This window comes from Vicugna pacos, unplaced genomic scaffold (assembly GCF_048564905.1).
Source record: "Vicugna pacos unplaced genomic scaffold, VicPac4 scaffold_195, whole genome shotgun sequence".
In the NCBI taxonomy this organism is placed as follows: domain Eukaryota; kingdom Metazoa; phylum Chordata; class Mammalia; order Artiodactyla; family Camelidae; genus Vicugna; species Vicugna pacos.
The window spans coordinates 660,270-685,512 of record NW_027328874.1 but is presented as its reverse complement, the minus strand read 5'-3'; the positions used below and the strand labels follow the sequence as shown (position 1 = coordinate 685,512).

At 45.1% G+C, this 25,243-nt stretch overlaps 2 long non-coding RNA genes across 4 annotated transcripts in view; both read right to left on the bottom strand.

Moving 5' to 3' along the window:
- Positions 1-3,194: 3,194 nt before the first annotated feature.
- Positions 3,195-25,243, bottom strand: part of LOC140695317 (uncharacterized) — a 44,254-nt gene continuing 22,205 nt past the window's right edge. The window contains exons 2-4 of one of the 2 annotated variants that reach the window (XR_012071028.1): positions 3,831-3,943; positions 3,532-3,622; positions 3,195-3,401 (exon numbers count right to left, since the gene is read on the bottom strand). This is a non-coding gene — a long non-coding RNA (uncharacterized lncRNA). Of the gene's footprint in view, positions 3,402-3,455; positions 3,623-3,830; positions 3,944-25,243 lie in introns of those variants that run through there. The other variant, XR_012071027.1, reaches the window with a different exon arrangement.
- Positions 13,836-14,665, bottom strand: LOC140695330 (uncharacterized). Of its 2 annotated transcripts, none has more exons than XR_012071050.1 (3): positions 14,425-14,665; positions 14,126-14,216; positions 13,836-13,995 (listed from the first exon to the last, which is right to left on the bottom strand). It is a non-coding gene; the product is annotated as an uncharacterized lncRNA (long non-coding RNA). The 2 variants fall into 2 exon arrangements; XR_012071051.1 differs by having other exon boundaries at positions 13,836-14,043; positions 14,146-14,216.

The window sequence follows — 25,243 nt, the reverse complement described above, 5'->3', positions numbered from 1 at the left end:
GACCAAGATCCAAGCTGCCAAATTTGAGGTAGCAGAGGCAATGGTCAGTGAGGCATAGAGCTACGGATGATGGCACACGCTGAGTCTCAGGGATCTGGAGTGCATTGTGGGATGTGGTGGGTCGAATCAAGAGAGCAAACCGAACTGTGTACCAATAATAAATCAACCACACTGGTCGCGCGGTTGCGATTACCGATATGTCCCATGGCCACACCCAGTACATCTGCCGGACCAGGGACCAATTGGGAATTTTGCCAATAGAGCACGTGTGGGGCTGAATCAGAGATATCGTGCATCTGGTCTGAGGGATCCAGGGGGCCTTGAATTTGAAATCAGAATGAAAAGCCTTAGGATATGCTACATTCATAACCTGGGCTGGGATTATGGTTTGGTTTGAGTCACAGGATGCGCAACAACTCTGTGGTTGCCTTCGTGCACCCGTGCCACAAGGATGAGAGGACAAGGGAGAGTGGTCCAAGTCCACAGCGCGAGAAGAGGAAGCATTCCCTTCAGCACTATCTCCCAAAAGCGGATGCTGCATTTTGGATGGCATCGGCACGGTACGGCACCTAGGACAACAAGGAAGGTCTGCGGGATCATTCCAGCAGGCCCTGATATGTGACATCCATAGATATGCTTCCACTGGTGTTTCTGTAGACAGAGAAGCTCTGGAAAGAACTCATTTCATTGGGACATTCCCGTGGCAATAAAAAGCAGAAGAGCACTCTCAGTTTGCTGTTTTGGAAACACTCCAAAATGACATAGAGAAGAATGCAGAGCTGAGAACTTTTAGAAGCTTCATTTCCACAAGAGGAAGTGTCCTGTGCACTTTCAGAAGTGTGAGATAAGTATAATCAAAATGAAGTTATGCTAATCGAAGTAGAATGGGTTGTTCATCACAACTAATGCAACACCAGCAATTGGAGATATACCAAACAACACACACAGGTACAGGTTATGGCATCAATGCCTAGGAGAAATTGTCCTCACAGAAATCCCATGGAATTGCGTAGAGACAAGAGTCTAAATTTTTCAATTAACAAAGCCCTAGAAGTCTACATTAGATACCTGATATTACCTGACCAGTAGAGATGAAGAAGAACAGTAAAAGAAACAGGAAGTACCATTTTCAGTTCCAAAGATATTGAAGGCGCAAAAGATAAGCTTTCAAACAACTAGTCTGCAAAACGCTATCCAGAACAAGTGTTGAAAATGAAGGTCAGGAAAACACTGAAGAACACCAGTGTCTCAGAATCACAAAAGGCAGAATACCAGAAAAGGGGAAGAGAAAGTCTCAACACGAGCCAAAAATATCAGGAAACTCAATGGTTGTGATAATATCAGGGCTAAAATTCAGTCCTTAGCAGACTAGATAATGCAGAGGGACGCGTGAATGACTGTGAAGACAGGGGAAGAGAAAAACCTCGGTCAGAAGCAGACATAGGAAAGCAAGTGCCAACAAATGAAAACATTGCAGTTGAACCCTGGGTTAAGACAGGGCATGAAAGAATAGAAATCATGAGTCCCAGATGGAAAAGCAAGAGATAAAGAAACAAAAAGTGTCTGAAAATTTATCTGTAGAAAAATCAGACTGAAACTTGCTGAAAGCCAAGAAAGAATCATCTATGCGAATTCAGGAATTACACAGCATCCGAAGGAGGTGGAATCCCAATAGACCTACCAGCAGCTGTATGATTCAAATCAACAAAGTTCACGAATATCCGAGTGATTTAAATTGCACCTGGAGGAAACAACATAGTCACAAGGAAACCTCCAGAGGGGTTTCAGCTGATATCTCGGCAGCAATATTGCAGGACAGGGAGGAGTGCCAGGACACAGACCATATCCTGAATGGCCAAATGCTGCCACCTAGGGTAGCCTATGCCACATGAACACCATTTCAAATAACGGCAGAGCTAGAGAATTCTACAGACCGGCAAATCTTAAAAGAATTCAGCAGTTCAAAAGTTTTTCTAAAAGAAAGGTTGAGAAAACTCCCCTGAATAGAAAAGCAGCAAGATGGAATGGAAAGAAGAAACCATTATTGGAAATGCAAGAAGAGCATGTGTGGCAGAGAAGAAAGAAGAAGAACTTAAGGAGGACATCAAAACCCTAAAGATGGGAGAGGGAAGCAGGAAATCATAGGTGATTGGAAGCACTCTCTTAAGTGAATCAGCTTATTTGACTCTGTTTGAAGCGAAAGGAGAGATGCATGGCCTGACGTGTTTGCAAAACAAGCGAGAAGAAGACCAACAAAGAATCAAACCAACAAACAAGCACCAAAATGGTATGGCTGGCTGACATATACAAAGGGAACCATGATTATTCAAAAGAAAATACTCAAGGTGAGGTCAAGGGTCATTCAGAACGCATCGACCCAGTATCGTGGCTTGCATGTACTCAGCACACTTGTATTCGGAAATCAGAAGCGTGCATTCATATTCGTAAATTTTGATTCATAAGAGCATATCGTGACCTAACACTAATGCCGATTTGGAATCAAATGGATTCCTAGTCCGTGATGTAGACTTGTGTGTCTTCCAACAGGATGAAGGAATGCCATATTCTAGGCTACGTAGAGAAGAAATGTAAGAAGCCTATAACAAAGGCAAGTAGCTCTGCCAAAGTGTACTAAGTGCAAAAGAGACCGACAGCAAAGTGCACATTGGGGTTGGTTTCATTTCTTGGAATTTCAGCCCCCATGAATCCAATGGATCCATGTCCTGAGAGTGTGGGTGTTTCAGCAGAAATCAGGCGACGCATATGTATTCCGGGTGTACGGATATTATAGGAACATAAGTCTCCTTTAGTGGGTCCCTGTGTACTGTGAACTGTTAGAAAGTTTAAAGACGTGTGAAACCATCAACTGAAAAGGGACACACTTCCCTCCATTGGTACGGTGCATAGAGCTCTGAACAAAAGGAAAGAGGGAAGAAGAAAGGCCCATGGGACGCTAGTGGGTAGAATCACATTTACCTTAGGAACCTCTCGTCGGATGCAGCCCCTCCCCCAACACTGACAAGATGCAGCAGCCATTGGGGATGGCAGTTAGCGGTTGGATTCCAGGTGGAATGTTGGTGTGTACCGCGAGGCTTGTTGTGGCTGTTGGATCCTAGGTAACCGGGCAGAGTTCTGTGGGTGGATCAGTGTGATGGAGGGGCTGCCCCCCTCTGTGGAGCTTGGCTTAGGTCTTTGTTCCGGGAAGCTGTGTAAGTTCGAGATACTGCTGCTGCCCAAAGACCTGAGGTCACAGGTCAGTTTCCAGAACCTGAAAGGGCAGACAGTGGAAGATCTGCCTGTCATCAGCTTACTGGTCAGGCTCCGAGGTACTTTCAGACTTGCCCAGTCCTGGTGAAGTCGACTTTAGGGGAGACACGAAGAGAAGCTGGCCGATAAGCTGGCTGCACGGATTGAGGAGAGATGCGAACACATGGATGAGAGATGTTCTGCTACAATGGAGAATACTGGCGTGGAGACAGCTGTAGAGGATACCAGGCTCAAAAGACATTCATGAGACATATTGAAACTCACTGATACAGGCACAAACATACGGAGTGCCAACGTGGACTTGAGGAAGTTCCTCAATTCTCTTCTCCAATAACGGGTCCAAGGTCCCTGACGTCTGAAGGAGAAGAAATGGCAGAGATGATCAAAACGCTCCTGTTCTTGGAAGAGGTCGTGAGAATCCACACGTCCCAAGGGGCATTCCCAAGCCATTCAGACCAAAATTCAACAAGCCCAGGTAAGCCTTTTCCCAGGTTTGGGCCTAGCTAGTGAGCACTTGCCCTTGCCTCCCCTCCACTCAGGCATCCATTTTGAAGGATCAGTACCTGAGCTGCAATGAAGCCATTACGAGAAGAGCAAGCCCCTCCTAGAATCAGAGTTCCTCCAGCTTCACTCTCTGTGAACAACAGTGAACACCTTCAAGGTCAAATAGTCTCGGCTGAAATAGATAAAATTGAATACTTAGCTCACACCTAGAAACGATGTCCTTCCGCTAGATTCAGCAAATGTTGTTTTTATGTCTTCCCTGGGGTGAAGGGAGTGTTGTAAGTGAGGGGAATCTTTGACTGAACTTGAATCTGTATTAGGCCTCAGTTTTTCCAGACAGTATAGGTAAATAGTACAAGTCAGAAAGTGAACTGTACTGTAAAAGTCGCCAATGATATTAAAGACACAGCTTATGTTGATCGTCTTTCACTTGAGTCAAGCCCCCGTGGGCACTATATCATGCGGGTGCAACTTGGTTGCGTTAAATGGCTTTACCAAACATGATCGGATGATTAAGCGTTCTCATCACTGGTAGAAGAACACCTGGTTCTCAATAGACTACCATAGCTGAGGCAGGGTTCTCATAGCTCTAATGCCTCAATGTGCTTTTGGATTCAAACCTAAATGTATATATTTGTTTTGTTTTCTCTAGTAATTTCCTAGAGAGGGATGTTACACCTTGAAATGCCAACATTGGCCAGTAGGTGTCATTGGGAGTAAAGGGCATCACATGCACAAGTATATCCAAGGTTGGGGGTTATTTCATATTTTAAATAGTTATTTCATGGTTCCTGTTGTGTTCGGAGGCTTCAACCGTTAAGAGCTGACATGACCCCTTGAACAGTTTGGACTGCTAGTTTGCATTCTATCTGTCTAGCTTTTCCGTAGAGCTGACACAATGTTACCAAAATTGACAAGTCTGGCTTCTAGGTCGATTTAGTGTGTTTCAAAAAATAACTCCATTTTCGTATAACTCCCAAAACATGTAAATGAGTTCTGTTAAACTTCTTAAAGACTGCAAATGGGATATCAACACAATGTCAAAATAGTTGTCTTCGGACAATCCCTCCCACCACGGCTGTATAGAAACAAAGAGCTAAGCAAATATCACATTTCTGTGAAATGTATCTGGATAGTGTTGATTCATCGATGCCCAGTTGGCAGAGAAGAAGTGCAACCTGCACTCACTCGCTCCCATGTACAGAGCAATGGAAACATCCACTCACCCAGCCCTTAGCATAGGACACTGGCCGAAGAGAGGTCTGTTACTCCCAAAGACAGGATGAGGCCTCAGGACACCTGGAAGCAGGAGAAGGCAAAGCAGGGAATGGAAACCAGTGCAGGTTCGGACCCCTGGTGATGGAGCAACAAGGGTGAAACTCTGTTTAACTTGGACGCACACTCTCAAGCGGACAGGAGACATGGGTTTGAAGGTGATGTGCTGAGATTTACAAGAGTGCACAGCAGATGCTTGGCTGAGAGAACTCAAAGAAACCAGCGCAAAATATCCCCACAGTTAATACTGAGACCAAGATCCAAGCTGCCAAATTTGAGGTAGCAGAGGCAATGGTCAGTGAGGCATAGAGCTACGGATGATGGCACACGCTGAGTCTCAGGGATCTGGAGTGCGTTGTGGGATGTGGTGGGTCGAATCAAGAGAGCAAACCGAACTGTGTACCAATAATAAATCAACCACACTGGTCGCGCGGTTGCGATTACCGATATGTCCCATGGCCACACCCAGTACATCTGCCGGACCAGGGACCAATTGGGAATTTTGCCAATAGAGCACGTGTGGGGCTGAATCAGAGATATCGTGCATCTGGTCTGAGGGATCCAGGGGGCCTTGAATTTGAAATCAGAATGAAAAGCCTTAGGATATGCTACATTCATAACCTGGGCTGGGATTATGGTTTGGTTTGAGTCACAGGATGCGCAACAACTCTGTGGTTGCCTTCGTGCACCCGTGCCACAAGGATGAGAGGACAAGGGAGAGTGGTCCAAGTCCACAGCGCGAGAAGATGAAGCATTCCCTTCAGCACTATCTCCCAAAAGCGGATGCTACATTTTGGATGGCACCGGCACGGTACGGCACCTAGGACAACAAGGAAGGTCTGCGGGATCATTCCAGCAGGCCCTGATATGTGACATCCATAGATATGCTTCCACTGGTGTTTCTGTAGACAGAGAAGCTCTGGAAAGAACTCATTTCATTGGGACATTCCCGTGGCAATAAAAAGCAGAAGAGCACTCTCAGTTTGCTGTTTTGGAAACACTCCAAAATGACATAGAGAAGAATGCAGAGCTGAGAACTTTTAGAAGCTTCATTTCCACAAGAGGAAGTGTCCTGTGCACTTTCAGAAGTGTGAGATAAGTATAATCAAAATGAAGTTATGCTAATCGAAGTAGAATGGGTTGTTCATCACAACTAATGCAACACCAGCAATTGGAGATATACCAAACAACACACACAGGTACAGGTTATGGCATCAATGCCTAGGAGAAATTGTCCTCACAGAAATCCCATGGAATTGCGTAGAGACAAGAGTCTAAAATTTTCAATTAACAAAGCCCTAGAAGTCTACATTAGATACCTGATATTACCTGACCAGTAGAGATGAAGAAGAACAGTAAAAGAAACAGGAAGTACCATTTTCAGTTCCAAAGATATTGAAGGCGCAAAAGATAAGCTTTCAAACAACTAGTCTGCAAAACGCTATCCAGAACAAGTGTTGAAAATGAAGGTCAGGAAAACACTGAAGAACACCAGTGTCTCAGAATCACAAAAGGCAGAATACCAGAAAAGGGGAAGAGAAAGTCTCAACACGAGCCAAAAATATCAGGAAACTCAATGGTTGTGATAATATCAGGGCTAAAATTCAGTCCTTAGCAGACTAGATAATGCAGAGGGACGCGTGAATGACTGTGAAGACAGGGGAAGAGAAAAACCTCGGTCAGAAGCAGACATAGGAAAGCAAGTGCCAACAAATGAAAACATTGCAGTTGAACCCTGGGTTAAGACAGGGCATGAAAGAATAGAAATCATGAGTCCCAGATGGAAAAGCAAGAGATAAAGAAACAAAAAGTGTCTGAAAATTTATCTGTAGAAAAATCAGACTGAAACTTGCTGAAAGCCAAGAAAGAATCATCTATGCGAATTCAGGAATTACACAGCATCCGAAGGAGGTGGAATCCCAATAGACCTACCAGCAGCTGTATGATTCAAATCAACAAAGTTCACGAATATCCGAGTGATTTAAATTGCACCTGGAGGAAACAACATAGTCACAAGGAAACCTCCAGAGGGGTTTCAGCTGATATCTCGGCAGCAATATTGCAGGACAGGGAGGAGTGCCAGGACACAGACCATATCCTGAATGGCCAAATGCTGCCACCTAGGGTAGCCTATGCCACATGAACACCATTTCAAATAACGGCAGAGCTAGAGAATTCTACAGACCGGCAAATCTTAAAAGAATTCAGCAGTTCAAAAGTTTTTCTAAAAGAAAGGTTGAGAAAACTCCCCTGAATAGAAAAGCAGCAAGATGGAATGGAAAGAAGAAACCATTATTGGAAATGCAAGAAGAGCATGTGTGGCAGAGAAGAAAGAAGAAGAACTTAAGGAGGACATCAAAACCCTAAAGATGGGAGAGGGAAGCAGGAAATCATAGGTGATTGGAAGCACTCTCTTAAGTGAATCAGCTTATTTGACTCTGTTTGAAGCGAAAGGAGAGATGCATGGCCTGACGTGTTTGCAAAACAAGCGAGAAGAAGACCAACAAAGAATCAAACCAACAAACAAGCACCAAAATGGTATGGTTGGCTGACATATACAAAGGGAACCATGATTATTCAAAAGAAAATACTCAAGGTGAGGTCAAGGGTCATTCAGAACGCATCGACCCAGTATCGTGGCTTGCATGTACTCAGCACACTTGTATTCGGAAATCAGAAGCGTGCATTCATATTCGTAAATTTTGATTCATAAGAGCATATCGTGACCTAACACTAATGCCGATTTGGAATCAAATGGATTCCTAGTCCGTGATGTAGACTTGTATGTCTTCCAACAGGATGAAGGAATGCCATATTCTAGGCTACATAGAGAAGAAATGTAAGAAGCCTATAACAAAGGCAAGTAGCTCTGCCAAAGTGTACTAAGTGCAAAAGAGACCGACAGCAAAGTGCACATTGGGGTTGGTTTCATTTCTTGGAATTTCAGCCCCCATGAATCCAATGGATCCATGTCCTGAGAGTGTGGGTGTTTCAGCAGAAATCAGGCGACGCATATGTATTCCGGGTGTACGGATATTATAGGAACATAAGTCTCCTTTAGTGGGTCCCTGTGTACTGTGAACTGTTAGAAAGTTTAAAGACGTGTGAAACCATCAACTGAAAAGGGACACACTTCCCTCCATTGGTACGGTGCATAGAGCTCTGAACAAAAGGAAAGAGGGAAGAAGAAAGGCCCATGGGACGCTAGTGGGTAGAATCACATTTACCTTAGGAACCTCTCGTCGGATGCAGCCCCTCCCCCAACACTGACAAGATGCAGCAGCCATTGGGGATGGCAGTTAGCGGTTGGATTCCAGGTGGAATGTTGGTGTGTACCGCGAGGCTTGTTGTGGCTGTTGGATCCTAGGTAACCGGGCAGAGTTCTGTGGGTGGATCAGTGTGATGGAGGGGCTGCCCCCCTCTGTGGAGCTTGGCTTAGGTCTTTGGTCCGGGAAGCTGTGTAAGTTCGAGATACTGCTGCTGCCCAAAGACCTGAGGTCACAGGTCAGTTTCCAGAACCTGAAAGGGCAGACAGTGGAAGATCTGCCTGTCATCAGCTTACTGGTCAGGCTCCGAGGTACTTTCAGACTTGCCCAGTCCTGGTGAAGTCGACTTTAGGGGAGACACGAAGAGAAGCTGGCCGATAAGCTGGCTGCACGGATTGAGGAGAGATGCGAACACATGGATGAGAGATGTTCTGCTACAATGGAGAATACTGGCGTGGAGACAGCTGTAGAGGATACCAGGCTCAAAAGACATTCATGAGACATATTGAAACTCACTGATACAGGCACAAACATACGGAGTGCCAACGTGGACTTGAGGAAGTTCCTCAATTCTCTTCTCCAATAACGGGTCCAAGGTCCCTGACGTCTGAAGGAGAAGAAATGGCAGAGATGATCAAAACGCTCCTGTTCTTGGAAGAGGTCGTGAGAATCCACACGTCCCAAGGGGCATTCCCAAGCCATTCAGACCAAAATTCAACAAGCCCAGGTAAGCCTTTTCTCAGGTTTGGGCCTAGCTAGTGAGCACTTGCCCTTGCCTCCCCTCCACTCAGGCATCCATTTTGAAGGATCAGTACCTGAGCTGCAATGAAGCCATTACGAGAAGAGCAAGCCCCTCCTAGAATCAGAGTTCCTCCAGCTTCACTCTCTGTGAACAACAGTGAACACCTTAAAGGTCAAATAGTCTCGGCTGAAATAGATAAAATTGAATACTTAGCTCACACCTAGAAACGATGTCCTTCCGCTAGATTCAGCAAATGTTGTGTTTATGTCTTCCCTGGGGTGAAGGGAGTGTGGTAAGTGAGGGGAATCTTTGACTGAACATGAATCTGTATTAGGCTTCAGTTTTTCAAGACAGTGAAGGTAAATAGTACAAGTCAGAAAGTGAACTGAACTGTAAAAGTCGCCAATGACATTAAAGACACAGCTTATGTGGATGGTCTTTCACTTGAGTCAAGCCCCCGGGGGCACTATATCATGGGGGTGCAGACTTGGTTGCGTTAAATGGCTTTAAACTACAGGATCGGATGATTAAGCGTTCTCAACACTGATAGAAAAACACCTGGTTCTCAATAGACTAGCATAACTGCAGCAGGATTCTCCTAGCTAGAATGCCTCTAGGTGCTTTTGGATTCAAACCTAAATGTATATATTTGGTTTGTTTCCTCTTGTATTTTCCTAGAGAGGGATGTTACCCCTTGAAATGCCAACATTGGCCAGTAGGTGTCATTGGGATACAGGGCACCACATGCACAAGTGTATCCAAGGTTGGGGGTTATTCCATGTTTCCAAAAGTTATTTCATGGTTCCTGTTGGTTTCGGAGGCTTCAACCTTAAAGAGCTGACATGACCCCTTGAACAGTTTGGACTGCTAGTTTGCATTCTATCTGTCTAGCTTTTCCGTAGAGCTGACAAAATGTTACCAAAATTGACAAGTCTGGCTTCTAGGTCGATTTAGTGTGTTTCAAAAAATAACTCCATTTTCGTATAACTCCCAAAACATGTAAATGAGTTCTGTTAAACTTCTTAAAGACTGCAAATGGGATATCAACACAATGTCAAAATAGTTGTCTTCGGACAATCCCTCCCACCACGGCTGTATAGAAACAAAGAGCTAAGCAAATATCACATTTCTGTGAAATGTATCTGGATAGTGTTGATTCATCGATGCCCAGTTGGCAGAGAAGAAGTGCAACCTGCACTCACTCGCTCCCATGTACAGAGCAATGGAAACATCCACTCACCCAGCCCTTAGCATAGGACACTGGCCGAAGAGAGGTCTGTTACTCCCAAAGACAGGATGAGGCCTCAGGACACCTGGAAGCAGGAGAAGGCAAAGCAGGGAATGGAAACCAGTGCAGGTTCGGACCCCTGGTGATGGAGCAACAAGGGTGAAACTCTGTTTAACTTGGACGCACACTCTCAAGCGGACAGGAGACATGGGTTTGAAGGTGATGTGCTGAGATTTACAAGAGTGCACAGCAGATGCTTGGCTGAGAGAACTCAAAGAAACCAGCGCAAAATATCCCCACAGTTAATTCTGAGACCAAGATCCAAGCTGCCAAATTTGAGGTAGCAGAGGCAATGGTCAGTGAGGCATAGAGCTACGGATGATGGCACACGCTGAGTCTCAGGGATCTGGAGTGCATTGTGGGATGTGGTGGGTCGAATCAAGAGAGCAAACCGAACTGTGTACCAATAATAAATCAACCACACTGGTCGCGCGGTTGCGATTACCGATATGTCCCATGGCCACACCCAGTACATCTGCCGGACCAGGGACCAATTGGGAATTTTGCCAATAGAGCACGCGTGGGGCTGAATCAGAGATATCGTGCATCTGGTCTGAGGGATCCAGGGGGCCTTGAATTTGAAATCAGAATGAAAAGCCTTAGGATATGCTACATTCATAACCTGGGCTGGGATTATGGTTTGGTTTGAGTCACAGGATGCGCAACAACTCTGTGGTTGCCTTCGTGCACCCGTGCCACAAGGATGAGAGGACAAGGGAGAGTGGTCCAAGTCCACAGCGCGAGAAGAGGAAGCATTCCCTTCAGCACTATCTCCCAAAAGCGGATGCTGCATTTTGGATGGCATCGGCACGGTACGGCACCTAGGACAACAAGGAAGGTCTGCGGGATCATTCCAGCAGGCCCTGATATGTGACATCCATAGATATGCTTCCACTGGTGTTTCTGTAGACAGAGAAGCTCTGGAAAGAACTCATTTCATTGGGACATTCCCGTGGCAATAAAAAGCAGAAGAGCACTCTCAGTTTGCTGTTTTGGAAACACTCCAAAATGACATAGAGAAGAATGCAGAGCTGAGAACTTTTAGAAGCTTCATTTCCACAAGAGGAAGTGTCCTGTGCACTTTCAGAAGTGTGAGATAAGTATAATCAAAATGAAGTTATGCTAATCGAAGTAGAATGGGTTGTTCATCACAACTAATGCAACACCAGCAATTGGAGATATACCAAACAACACACACAGGTACAGGTTATGGCATCAATGCCTAGGAGAAATTGTCCTCACAGAAATCCCATGGAATTGCGTAGAGACAAGAGTCTAAAATTTTCAATTAACAAAGCCCTAGAAGTCTACATTAGATACCTGATATTACCTGACCAGTAGAGATGAAGAAGAACAGTAAAAGAAACAGGAAGTACCATTTTCAGTTCCAAAGATATTGAAGGCACAAAAGATAAGCTTTCAAACAACTAGTCTGCAAAACGCTATCCAGAACAAGTGTTGAAAATGAAGGTCAGGAAAACACTGAAGAACACCAGTGTCTCAGAATCACAAAAGGCAGAATACCAGAAAAGGGGAAGAGAAAGTCTCAACACGAGCCAAAAATATCAGGAAACTCAATGGTTGTGATAATATCAGGGCTAAAATTCAGTCCTTAGCAGACTAGATAATGCAGAGGGACGCGTGAATGACTGTGAAGACAGGGGAAGAGAAAAACCTCGGTCAGAAGCAGACATAGGAAAGCAAGTGCCAACAAATGAAAACATTGCAGTTGAACCCTGGGTTAAGACAGGGCATGAAAGAATAGAAATCATGAGTCCCAGATGGAAAAGCAAGAGATAAAGAAACAAAAAGTGTCTGAAAATTTATCTGTAGAAAAATCAGACTGAAACTTGCTGAAAGCCAAGAAAGAATCATCTATGCGAATTCAGGAATTACACAGCATCCGAAGGAGGTGGAATCCCAATAGACCTACCAGCAGCTGTATGATTCAAATCAACAAAGTTCACGAATATCCGAGTGATTTAAAATGCACCTGGAGGAAACAAAATAGTCACAAGGAAACCTCCAGAGGGGTTTCAGCTGATATCTCGGCAGCAATATTGCAGGACAGGGAGGAGTGCCAGGACACAGACCATATCCTGAATGGCCAAATGCTGCCACCTAGGGTAGCCTATGCCACATGAACACCATTTCAAATAACGGCAGAGCTAGAGAATTCTACAGACCGGCAAATCTTAAAAGAATTCAGCAGTTCAAAAGTTTTTCTAAAAGAAAGGTTGAGAAAACTCCCCTGAATAGAAAAGCAGCAAGATGGAATGGAAAGAAGAAACCATTATTGGAAATGCAAGAAGAGCATGTGTGGCAGAGAAGAAAGAAGAAGAACTTAAGGAGGACATCAAAACCCTAAAGATGGGAGAGGGAAGCAGGAAATCATAGGTGATTGGAAGCACTCTCTTAAGTGAATCAGCTTATTTGACTCTGTTTGAAGCGAAAGGAGAGATGCATGGCCTGACATGTTTGCAAAACAAGTGAGAAGAAGACCAACAAAGAATCAAACCAACAAACAAGAACCAAAAGGGTATGGTTGGCTGACATATACAAAGGGAACCATGATTATTCAAAAGAAAATACTCAAGGTGAGGTCAAGGGTCATTCAGAACGCATCGACCCAGTATCGTGGCTTGCATGTACTCAGCACACTTGTATTCGGAAATCAGAAGCGTGCATTCATATTCGTAAATTTTGATTCATAAGAGCATATCGTGACCTAACACTAATGCCGATTTGGAATCAAATGGATTCCTAGTCCGTGATGTAGACTTGTATGTCTTCCAACAGGATGAAGGAATGCCATATTCTAGGCTACGTAGAGAAGAAATGTAAGAAGCCTATAACAAAGGCAAGTAGCTCTGCCAAAGTGTACTAAGTGCAAAAGAGACCGACAGCAAAGTGCACATTGGGGTTGGTTTCATTTCTTGGAATTTCAGCCCCCATGAATCCAATGGATCCATGTCCTGAGAGTGTGGGTGTTTCAGCAGAAATCAGGCGACGCATATGTATTCCGGGTGTACGGATATTATAGGAACATAAGTCTCCTTTAGTGGGTCCCTGTGTACTGTGAACTGTTAGAAAGTTTAAAGACGTGTGAAACCATCAACTGAAAAGGGACACACTTCCCTCCATTGGTACGGTGCATAGAGCTCTGAACAAAAGGAAAGAGGGAAGAAGAAAGGCCCATGGGACGCTAGTGGGTAGAATCACATTTACCTTAGGAACCTCTCGTCGGATGCAGCCCCTCCCCCAACACTGACAAGATGCAGCAGCCATTGGGGATGGCAGTTAGCGGTTGGATTCCAGGTGGAATGTTGGTGTGTACCGCGAGGCTTGTTGTGGCTGTTGGATCCTAGGTAACCGGGCAGAGTTCTGTGGGTGGATCAGTGTGATGGAGGGGCTGCCGCCCTCTGTGGAGCTTGGCTTAGGTCTTTGGTCCGGGAAGCTGTGTAAGTTCGAGATACTGCTGCTGCCCAAAGACCTGAGGTCACAGGTCAGTTTCCAGAACCTGAAAGGGCAGACAGTGGAAGATCTGCCTGTCATCAGCTTACTGGTCAGGCTCCGAGGTACTTTCAGACTTGCCCAGTCCTGGTGAAGTCGACTTTAGGGGAGACACGAAGAGAAGCTGGCCGGTAAGCTGGCTGCACGGATTGAGGAGAGATGCGAACACATGGATGAGAGATGTTCTGCTACAATGGAGAATACTGGCGTGGAGACAGCTGTAGAGGATACCAGGCTCAAAAGACATTCATGAGACATATTGAAACTCACTGATACAGGCAGAAACATACGGAGTGCCAACGTGGACTTGAGGAAGTTCCTCAATTCTCTTCTCCAATAACGGGTCCAAGGTCCCTGACGTCTGAAGGAGAAGAAATGGCAGAGATGATCAAAACGCTCCTGTTCTTGGAAGAGGTCGTGAGAATCCACACGTCCCAAGGGGCATTCCCAAGCCATTCAGACCAAAATTCAACAAGCCCAGGTAAGCCTTTCCCCAGGTTTGGGCCTAGCTAGTGAGCACTTGCCCTTGCCTCCCCTCCACTCAGGCATCCATTTTGAAGGATCAGTACCTGAGCTGCAATGAAGCCATTACGAGAAGAGCAAGCCCCTCCTAGAATCAGAGTTCCTCCAGCTTCACTCTCTGTGAACAACAGTGAACACCTTAAAGGTCAAATAGTCTCGGCTGAAATAGATAAAATTGAATACTTAGCTCACACCTAGAAACGATGTCCTTCCGCTAGATTCAGCAAATGTTGTGTTTATGTCTTCCCTGGGGTGAAGGGAGTGTGGTAAGTGAGGGGAATCTTTGACTGAACATGAATCTGTATTAGGCTTCAGTTTTTCAAGACAGTGAAGGTAAATAGTACAAGTCAGAAAGTGAACTGAACTGTAAAAGTCGCCAATGACATTAAAGACACAGCTTATGTAAATCGTCTTTCACTTGAGTCAAGCCCCCGGGGGCACTATATCATGGGGGTGCAGACTTGGTTGCGTTAAATGGCTTTAAACTACAGGATCGGATGATTAAGCGTTCTCAACACTGATAGAAAAACACCTGGTTCTCAATAGACTAGCATAACTGCAGCAGGATTCTCCTAGCTAGAATGCCTCTAGGTGCTTTTGGATTCAAACCTAAATGTATATATTTGGTTTGTTTCCTCTTGTATTTTCCTAGAGAGGGATGTTACCCCTTGAAATGCCAACATTGGCCAGTAGGTGTCATTGGGATACAGGGCACCACATGCACAAGTGTATCCAAGGTTGGGGGTTATTCCATGTTTCCAAAAGTTATTTCATGGTTCCTGTTGGTTTCGGAGGCTTCAACCTTAAAGAGCTGACATGACCCCTTGAACAGTTTGGACTGCTAGTTTGCATTCTATCTGTCTAGCTTTTCCGTAGAGCTGACAAAATGTTACCAAAATTGACAAGTCTGGCTTCTAGGTCGATTTAGTGTGTTTCAAAAAATAACTCCATTTTCGTATAACTCCCAAAACATGTAAATGAGTTCTGTTAAACTTCTTAAAGACTGCAAATGGGATATCAACACAATGTCAAAATAGTTGTCTTCGGACAATCCCTCCCACCACGGCTGTATAGAAACAAAGAGCTAAGCAAATATCACATTTCTGTGAAATGTATCTGGATAGTGTTGATTCATCGATGCCCAGTTGGCAGAGAAGAAGTGCAACCTGCACTCACTCGCTCCCATGTACAGAGCAATGGAAACATCCACTCACCCAGCCCTTAGCATAGGACACTGGCCGAAGAGAGGTCTGTTACTCCCAAAGACAGGATGAGGCCTCAGGACACCTGGAAGCAGGAGAAGGCAAAGCAGGGAATGGAAACCAGTGCAGGTTCGGACCCCTGGTGATGGAGCAACAAGGGTGAAACTCTGTTTAACTTGGACGCACACTCTCAAGCGGACAGGAGACATGGGTTTGAAGGTGATGTGCTGAGATTTACAAGAGTGCACAGCAGATGCTTGGCTGAGAGAACTCAAAGAAACCAGCGCAAAATATCCCCACAGTTAATTCTGAGACCAAGATCCAAGCTGCCAAATTTGAGGTAGGAGAGGCAATGGTCAGTGAGGCATAGAGCTACGGATGATGGCACACGCTGAGTCTCAGGGATCTGGAGTGCATTGTGGGATGTGGTGGGTCGAATCAAGAGAGCAAACCGAACTGTGTACCAATAATAAATCAACCACACTGGTCGCGCGGTTGCGATTACCGATATGTCCCATGGCCACACCCAGTACATCTGCCGGACCAGGGACCAATTGGGAATTTTGCCAATAGAGCACGCGTGGGGCTGAATCAGAGATACCGTGCATCTGGTCTGAGGGATCCAGGGGGCCTTGAATTTGAAATCAGAATGAAAAGCCTTAGGATATGCTACATTCATAACCTGGGCTGGGATTATGGTTTGGTTTGAGTCACAGGATGCGCAACAACTCTGTGGTTGCCTTCGTGCACCCGTGCCACAAGGATGAGAGGACAAGGGAGAGTGGTCCAAGTCCACAGCGTGAGAAGAGGAAGCATTCCCTTCAGCAATATCTCCCAAAAGCGGATGCTGCATTTTGGATGGCATCGGCACGGTACGGCACCTAGGACAACAAGGAAGGTCTGCGGGATCATTCCAGCAGGCCCTGATATGTGACATCCATAGATATGCTTCCACTGGTGTTTCTGTAGACAGAGAAGCTCTGGAAAGAACTCATTTCATTGGGACATTCCCGTGGCAATAAAAAGCAGAAGAGCACTCTCAGTTTGCTGTTTTGGAAACACTCCAAAATGACATAGAGAAGAATGCAGAGCTGAGAACTTTTAGAAGCTTCATTTCCACAAGAGGAAGTGTCCTGTGCACTTTCAGAAGTGTGAGATAAGTATAATCAAAATGAAGTTATGCTAATCGAAGTAGAATGGGTTGTTCATCACAACTAATGCAACACCAGCAATTGGAGATATACCAAACAACACACACAGGTACAGGTTATGGCATCAATGCCTAGGAGAAATTGTCCTCACAGAAATCCCATGGAATTGCGTAGAGACAAGAGTCTAAAATTTTCAATTAACAAAGCCCTAGAAGTCTACATTAGATACCTGATATTACCTGACCAGTAGAGATGAAGAAGAACAGTAAAAGAAACAGGAAGTACCATTTTCAGTTCCAAAGATATTGAAGGCGCAAAAGATAAGCTTTCAAACAACTAGTCTGCAAAACGCTATCCAGAACAAGTGTTGAAAATGAAGGTCAGGAAAACACTGAAGAACACCAGTGTCTCAGAATCACAAAAGGCAGAATACCAGAAAAGGGGAAGAGAAAGTCTCAACACGAGCCAAAAATATCAGGAAACTCAATGGTTGTGATAATATCAGGGCTAAAATTCAGTCCTTAGCAGACTAGATAATGCAGAGGGACGCGTGAATGACTGTGAAGACAGGGGAAGAGAAAATCCTCGGTCAGAAGCAGACATAGGAAAGCAAGTGCCAACAAATGAAAACATTGCAGTTGAACCCTGGGTTAAGACAGGGCATGAAAGAATAGAAATCATGAGTCCCAGATGGAAAAGCAAGAGATAAAGAAACAAAAAGTGTCTGAAAATTTATCTGTAGAAAAATCAGACTGAAACTTGCTGAAAGCCAAGAAAGAATCATCTATGCGAATTCAGGAATTACACAGCATCCGAAGGAGGTGGAATCCCAATAGACCTACCAGCAGCTGTATGATTCAAATCAACAAAGTTCACGAATATCCGAGTGATTTAAAATGCACCTGGAGGAAACAAAATAGTCACAAGGAAACCTCCAGAGGGGTTTCAGCTGATATCTCGGCAGCAATATTGCAGGACAGGGAGGAGTGCCAGGACACAGACCATATCCTGAATGGCCAAATGCTGCCACCTAGGGTAGCCTATGCCACATGAACACCATTTCAAATAACGGCAGAGCTAGAGAATTCTACAGACCGGCAAATCTTAAAAGAATTCAGCAGTTCAAAAGTTTTTCTAAAAGAAAGGTTGAGAAAACTCCCCTGAATAGAAAAGCAGCAAGATGGAATGGAAAGAAGAAACCATTATTGGAAATGCAAGAAGAGCATGTGTGGCAGAGAAGAAAGAAGAAGAACTTAAGGAGGACATCAAAACCCTAAAGATGGGAGAGGGAAGCAGGAAATCATAGGTGATTGGAAGCACTCTCTTAAGTGAATCAGCTTATTTGACTCTGTTTGAAGCGAAAGGAGAGATGCATGGCCTGACATGTTTGCAAAACAAGTGAGAAGAAGACCAACAAAGAATCAAACCAACAAACAAGAACCAAAAGGGTATGGTTGGCTGACATATACAAAGGGAACCATGATTATTCAAAAGAAAATACTCAAGGTGAGGTCAAGGGTCATTCAGAACGCATCGACCCAGTATCGTGGCTTGCATGTACTCAGCACACTTGTATTCGGAAATCAGAAGCGTGCATTCATATTCGTAAATTTTGATTCATAAGAGCATATCGTGACCTAACACTAATGCCGATTTGGAATCAAATGGATTCCTAGTCCGTGATGTAGACTTGTATGTCTTCCAACAGGATGAAGGAATGCCATATTCTAGGCTACGTAGAGAAGAAATGTAAGAAGCCTATAACAAAGGCAAGTAGCTCTGCCAAAGTGTACTAAGTGCAAAAGAGACCGACAGCAAAGTGCACATTGGGGTTGGTTTCATTTCTTGGAATTTCAGCCCCCATGAATCCAATGGATCCATGTCCTGAGAGTGTGGGTGTTTCAGCAGAAATCAGGCGACGCATATGTATTCCGGGTGTACGGATATTATAGGAACATAAGTCTCCTTTAGTGGGTCCCTGTGTACTGTGAACTGTTAGAAAGTTTAAAGACGTGTGAAACCATCAACTGAAAAGGGACACACTTCCCTCCATTGGTACGGTGCATAGAGCTCTGAACAAAAGGAAAGAGGGAAGAAGAAAGGCCCATGGGACGCTAGTGGGTAGAATCACATTTACCTTAGGAACCTCTCGTCGGATGCAGCCCCTCCCCCAACACTGACAAGATGCAGCAGCCATTGGGGATGGCAGTTAGCGGTTGGATTCCAGGTGGAATGTTGGTGTGTACCGCGAGGCTTGTTGTGGCTGTTGGATCCTAGGTAACCGGGCAGAGTTCTGTGGGTGGATCAGTGTGATGGAGGGGCTGCCGCCCTCTGTGGAGCTTGGCTTAGGTCTTTGGTCCGGGAAGCTGTGTAAGTTCGAGATACTGCTGCTGCCCAAAGACCTGAGGTCACAGGTCAGTTTCCAGAACCTGAAAGGGCAGACAGTGGAAGATCTGCCTGTCATCAGCTTACTGGTCAGGCTCCGAGGTACTTTCAGACTTGCCCAGTCCTGGTGAAGTCGACTTTAGGGGAGACACGAAGAGAAGCTGGCCGGTAAGCTGGCTGCACGGATTGAGGAGAGATGCGAACACATGGATGAGAGATGTTCTGCTACAATGGAGAATACTGGCGTGGAGACAGCTGTAGAGGATACCAGGCTCAAAAGACATTCATGAGACATATTGAAACTCACTGATACAGGCAGAAACATACGGAGTGCCAACGTGGACTTGAGGAAGTTCCTCAATTCTCTTCTCCAATAACGGGTCCAAGGTCCCTGACGTCTGAAGGAGAAGAAATGGCAGAGATGATCAAAACGCTCCTGTTCTTGGAAGAGGTCGTGAGAATCCACACGTCCCAAGGGGCATTCCCAAGCCATTCAGACCAAAATTCAACAAGCCCAGGTAAGCCTTTCCCCAGGTTTGGGCCTAGCTAGTGAGCACTTGCCCTTGCCTCCCCTCCACTCACGCATCCATTTTGAAGGATCAGTACCTGAGCTGCAATGAAGCCATTACGAGAAGAGCAAGCCCCTCCTAGAATCAGAGTTCCTCCAGCTTCACTCTCTGTGAACAACAGTGAACACCTTAAAGGTCAAATAGTTTCGGCTGAAATAGATAAAATTGAATACTTAGCTCACACCTAGAAACGATGTCCTTCCGCTAGATTCAGCAAATGTTGTGTTTATGTCTTCCCTGGGGTGAAGGGAGTGTGGTAAGTGAGGGGAATCTTTGACTGAACATGAATCTGTATTAGGCTTCAGTTTTTCAAGACAGTGAAGGTAAATAGTACAAGTCAGAAAGTGAACTGAACTGTAAAAGTCGCCAATGACATTAAAGACACAGCTTATGTGGATGGTCTTTCACTTGAGTCAAGCCCCCGGGGGCACTATATCATGGGGGTGCAGACTTGGTTGCGTTAAATGGCTTTAAACTACAGGATCGGATGATTAAGCGTTCTCAACACTGATAGAAAAACACCTGGTTCTCAATAGACTAGCATAACTGCAGCAGGATTCTCCTAGCTAGAATGCCTCTAGGTGCTTTTGGATTCAAACCTAAATGTATATATTTGGTTTGTTTCCTCTTGTATTTTCCTAGAGAGGGATGTTACCCCTTGAAATGCCAACATTGGCCAGTAGGTGTCATTGGGATACAGGGCACCACATGCACAAGTGTATCCAAGGTTGGGGGTTATTCCATGTTTCCAAAAGTTATTTCATGGTTCCTGTTGGTTTCGGAGGCTTCAACCTTAAAGAGCTGACATGACCCCTTGAACAGTTTGGACTGCTAGTTTGCATTCTATCTGTCTAGCTTTTCCGTAGAGCTGACAAAATGTTACCAAAATTGACAAGTCTGGCTTCTAGGTCGATTTAGTGTGTTTCAAAAAATAACTCCATTTTCGTATAACTCCCAAAACATGTAAATGAGTTCTGTTAAACTTCTTAAAGACTGCAAATGGGATATCAACACAATGTCAAAATAGTTGTCTTCGGACAATCCCTCCCACCACGGCTGTATAGAAACAAAGAGCTAAGCAAATATCACATTTCTGTGAAATGTATCTGGATAGTGTTGATTCATCGATGCCCAGTTGGCAGAGAAGAAGTGCAACCTGCACTCACTCGCTCCCATGTACAGAGCAATGGAAACATCCACTCACCCAGCCCTTAGCATAGGACACTGGCCGAAGAGAGGTCTGTTACTCCCAAAGACAGGATGAGGCCTCAGGACACCTGGAAGCAGGAGAAGGCAAAGCAGGGAATGGAAACCAGTGCAGGTTCGGACCCCTGGTGATGGAGCAACAAGGGTGAAACTCTGTTTAACTTGGACGCACACTCTCAAGCGGACAGGAGACATGGGTTTGAAGGTGATGTGCTGAGATTTACAAGAGTGCACAGCAGATGCTTGGCTGAGAGAACTCAAAGAAACCAGCGCAAAATATCCCCACAGTTAATTCTGAGACCAAGATCCAAGCTGCCAAATTTGAGGTAGCAGAGGCAATGGTCAGTGAGGCATAGAGCTACGGATGATGGCACACGCTGAGTCTCAGGGATCTGGAGTGCGTTGTGGGATGTGGTGGGTCGAATCAAGAGAGCAAACCGAACTGTGTACCAATAATAAATCAACCACACTGGTCGCGCGGTTGCGATTACCGATATGTCCCATGGCCACACCCAGTACATCTGCCGGACCAGGGACCAATTGGGAATTTTGCCAATAGAGCACACGTGGGGCTGAATCAGAGATATCGTGCATCTGGTCTGAGGGATCCAGGGGGCCTTGAATTTGAAATCAGAATGAAAAGCCTTAGGATATGCTACATTCATAACCTGGGCTGGGATTATGGTTTGGTTTGAGTCACAGGATGCGCAACAACTCTGTGGTTGCCTTCGTGCACCCGTGCCACAAGGATGAGAGGACAAGGAAGAGTGGTCCAAGTCCACAGCGCGAGAAGAGGAAGCATTCCCTTCACCACTATCTCCCAAAAGCGGATGCTACATTTTGGATGGCATCGGCACGGTACGGCACCTAGGACAACAAGGAAGGTCTGCGGGATCATTCCAGCAGGCCCTGATATGTGACATCCATAGATATGCTTCCACTGGTGTTTCTGTAGACAGAGAAGCTCTGGAAAGAACTCATTTCATTGGGACATTCCCGTGGCAATAAAAAGCAGAAGAGCACTCTCAGTTTGCTGTTTTGGAAACACTCCAAAATGACATAGAGAAGAATGCAGAGCTGAGAACTTTTAGAAGCTTCATTTCCACAAGAGGAAGTGTCCTGTGCACTTTCAGAAGTGTGAGATAAGTATAATCAAAATGAAGTTATGCTAATCGAAGTAGAATGGGTTGTTCATCACAACTAATGCAACACCAGCAATTGGAGATATACCAAACAACACACACAGGTACAGGTTATGGCATCAATGCCTAGGAGAAATTGTCCTCACAGAAATCCCATGGAATTGCGTAGAGACAAGAGTCTAAAATTTTCAATTAACAAAGCCCTAGAAGTCTACATTAGATACCTGATATTACCTGACCAGTAGAGATGAAGAAGAACAGTAAAAGAAACAGGAAGTACCATTTTCAGTTCCAAAGATATTGAAGGCGCAAAAGATAAGCTTTCAAACAACTAGTCTGCAAAACGCTATCCAGAACAAGTGTTGAAAATGAAGGTCAGGAAAACACTGAAGAACACCAGTGTCTCAGAATCACAAAAGGCAGAATACCAGAAAAGGGGAAGAGAAAGTCTCAACACGAGCCAAAAATATCAGGAAACTCAATGGTTGTGATAATATCAGGGCTAAAATTCAGTCCTTAGCAGACTAGATAATGCAGAGGGACGCGTGAATGACTGTGAAGACAGGGGAAGAGAAAAACCTCGGTCAGAAGCAGACATAGGAAAGCAAGTGCCAACAAATGAAAACATTGCAGTTGAACCCTGGGTTAAGACAGGGCATGAAAGAATAGAAATCATGAGTCCCAGATGGAAAAGCAAGAGATAAAGAAACAAAAAGTGTCTGAAAATTTATCTGTAGAAAAATCAGACTGAAACTTGCTGAAAGCCAAGAAAGAATCATCTATGCGAATTCAGGAATTACACAGCATCCGAAGGAGGTGGAATCCCAATAGACCTACCAGCAGCTGTATGATTCAAATCAACAAAGTTCACGAATATCCGAGTGATTTAAAATGCACCTGGAGGAAACAACATAGTCACAAGGAAACCTCCAGAGGGGTTTCAGCTGATATCTCGGCAGCAATATTGCAGGACAGGGAGGAGTGCCAGGACACAGACCATATCCTGAATGGCCAAATGCTGCCACCTAGGGTAGCCTATGCCACATGAACACCATTTCAAATAACGGCAGAGCTAGAGAATTCTACAGACCGGCAAATCTTAAAAGAATTCAGCAGTTCAAAAGTTTTTCTAAAAGAAAGGTTGAGAAAACTCCCCTGAATAGAAAAGCAGCAAGATGGAATGGAAAGAAGAAACCATTATTGGAAATGCAAGAAGAGCATGTGTGGCAGAGAAGAAAGAAGAAGAACTTAAGGAGGACATCAAAACCCTAAAGATGGGAGAGGGAAGCAGGAAATCATAGGTGATTGGAAGCACTCTCTTAAGTGAATCAGCTTATTTGACTCTGTTTGAAGCGAAAGGAGAGATGCATGGCCTGACGTGTTTGCAAAACAAGCGAGAAGAAGACCAACAAAGAATCAAACCAACAAACAAGCACCAAAATGGTATGGTTGGCTGACATATACAAAGGGAACCATGATTATTCAAAAGAAAATACTCAAGGTGAGGTCAAGGGTCATTCAGAACGCATCGACCCAGTATCGTGGCTTGCATGTACTCAGCACACTTGTATTCGGAAATCAGAAGCGTGCATTCATATTCGTAAATTTTGATTCATAAGAGCATATCGTGACCTAACACTAATGCCGATTTGGAATCAAATGGATTCCTAGTCCGTGATGTAGACTTGTATGTCTTCCAACAGGATGAAGGAATGCCATATTCTAGGCTACGTAGAGAAGAAATGTAAGAAGCCTATAACAAAGGCAAGTAGCTCTGCCAAAGTGTACTAAGTGCAAAAGAGACCGACAGCAAAGTGCACATTGGGGTTGGTTTCATTTCTTGGAATTTCAGCCCCCATGAATCCAATGGATCCATGTCCTGAGAGTGTGGGTGTTTCAGCAGAAATCAGGCGACGCATATGTATTCCGGGTGTACGGATATTATAGGAACATAAGTCTCCTTTAGTGGGTCCCTGTGTACTGTGAACTGTTAGAAAGTTTAAAGACGTGTGAAACCATCAACTGAAAAGGGACACACTTCCCTCCATTGGTACGGTGCATAGAGCTCTGAACAAAAGGAAAGAGGGAAGAAGAAAGGCCCATGGGACGCTAGTGGGTAGAATCACATTTACCTTAGGAACCTCTCGTCGGATGCAGCCCCTCCCCCAACACTGACAAGATGCAGCAGCCATTGGGGATGGCAGTTAGCGGTTGGATTCCAGGTGGAATGTTGGTGTGTACCGCGAGGCTTGTTGTGGCTGTTGGATCCTAGGTAACCGGGCAGAGTTCTGTGGGTGGATCAGTGTGATGGAGGGGCTGCCGCCCTCTGTGGAGCTTGGCTTAGGTCTTTGGTCCGGGAAGCTGTGTAAGTTCGAGATACTGCTGCTGCCCAAAGACCTGAGGTCACAGGTCAGTTTCCAGAACCTGAAAGGGCAGACAGTGGAAGATCTGCCTGTCATCAGCTTACTGGTCAGGCTCCGAGGTACTTTCAGACTTGCCCAGTCCTGGTGAAGTCGACTTTAGGGGAGACACGAAGAGAAGCTGGCCGGTAAGCTGGCTGCACGGATTGAGGAGAGATGCGAACACATGGATGAGAGATGTTCTGCTACAATGGAGAATACTGGCGTGGAGACAGCTGTAGAGGATACCAGGCTCAAAAGACATTCATGAGACATATTGAAACTCACTGATACAGGCACAAACATACGGAGTGCCAACGTGGACTTGAGGAAGTTCCTCAATTCTCTTCTCCAATAACGGGTCCAAGGTCCCTGACGTCTGAAGGAGAAGAAATGGCAGAGATGATCAAAACGCTCCTGTTCTTGGAAGAGGTCGTGAGAATCCACACGTCCCAAGGGGCATTCCCAAGCCATTCAGACCAAAATTCAACAAGCCCAGGTAAGCCTTTCCCCAGGTTTGGGCCTAGCTAGTGAGCACTTGCCCTTGCCTCCCCTCCACTCACGCATCCATTTTGAAGGATCAGTACCTGAGCTGCAATGAAGCCATTACGAGAAGAGCAAGCCCCTCCTAGAATCAGAGTTCCTCCAGCTTCACTCTCTGTGAACAACAGTGAACACCTTAAAGGTCAAATAGTTTCGGCTGAAATAGATAAAATTGAATACTTAGCTCACACCTAGAAACGATGTCCTTCCGCTAGATTCAGCAAATGTTGTGTTTATGTCTTCCCTGGGGTGAAGGGAGTGTGGTAAGT